Source organism: Homalodisca vitripennis, chromosome 6 (assembly GCF_021130785.1).
Source record: "Homalodisca vitripennis isolate AUS2020 chromosome 6, UT_GWSS_2.1, whole genome shotgun sequence".
NCBI classification, from domain to species: Eukaryota; Metazoa; Arthropoda; class Insecta; order Hemiptera; family Cicadellidae; genus Homalodisca; species Homalodisca vitripennis.
In genome coordinates this window covers 38,569,450-38,570,126 of record NC_060212.1, presented here as the reverse complement: position 1 = coordinate 38,570,126, position 677 = coordinate 38,569,450, and the positions used below count along the sequence as shown (strand labels likewise).

General features: G+C 35.7%; 1 non-coding gene across 1 annotated transcript; it reads right to left on the bottom strand.

The window, feature by feature from the left end:
* Window positions 1–277: 277 nt before the first annotated feature.
* Window positions 278–349, bottom strand: Trnaw-cca. The gene has a single exon. It is a non-coding gene; the product is annotated as a tRNA-Trp (tRNA).
* Between the last annotated feature and the right edge of the window lie 328 nt (window positions 350–677).

Sequence of the window (677 nt, the reverse complement as noted above, 5' to 3'; positions counted from 1 at the left end):
GTTGATTCAATGCGAACGTTTAGTTCACCTCCATTTCACCTCCCGCTTAGTGTAGGGTCTGAAATCTGGAGTTCATGTCCGTCTGAAGAGTTAAATAAACATAAAATATTGATGGGAAGTAGTTAAGTTCGGTTCGGTACAATAAAATAATATTTTTATGAATAAGACACAAAGATTCCTGGAAAATTTATTTAAATAAAATGATAAAAAATATACACACATATACGTATCCTGTGCAGACCGTGGTAAGGCAGGTAATGCAAGTAAAAAGTATTGATGACCTCGACGTGATTTGAACACGCAACCTTCTGATCTGGAGTCAGACGCGCTACCGTTGCGCCACGAGGTCAAGTGATTAATGTTTAAAATATCACAAAACAATAATCTTATAAAACCTCTACGTGAATTCACTCAGTGGCTTTTGAATATGTACAACCCACGCTTGGTTTTGAAGCATCATGAATTACTATATTTCAGAATATTTGTTGTTTCAATGTTTATTATTCGCCTATTGGGTCATCATTAGGGTCGGTATATAATACAAATAAATTTTGAAATTTTGCTCCCAATCGTTATGTGAATACTTGTTAAAGGAGGTTTCTGTGGGGGTTTTAGGGCCAACAAGTTGAGAACATGTGTTAATTATTCCGCTTCAAACATACAACGATGGCAAGAGA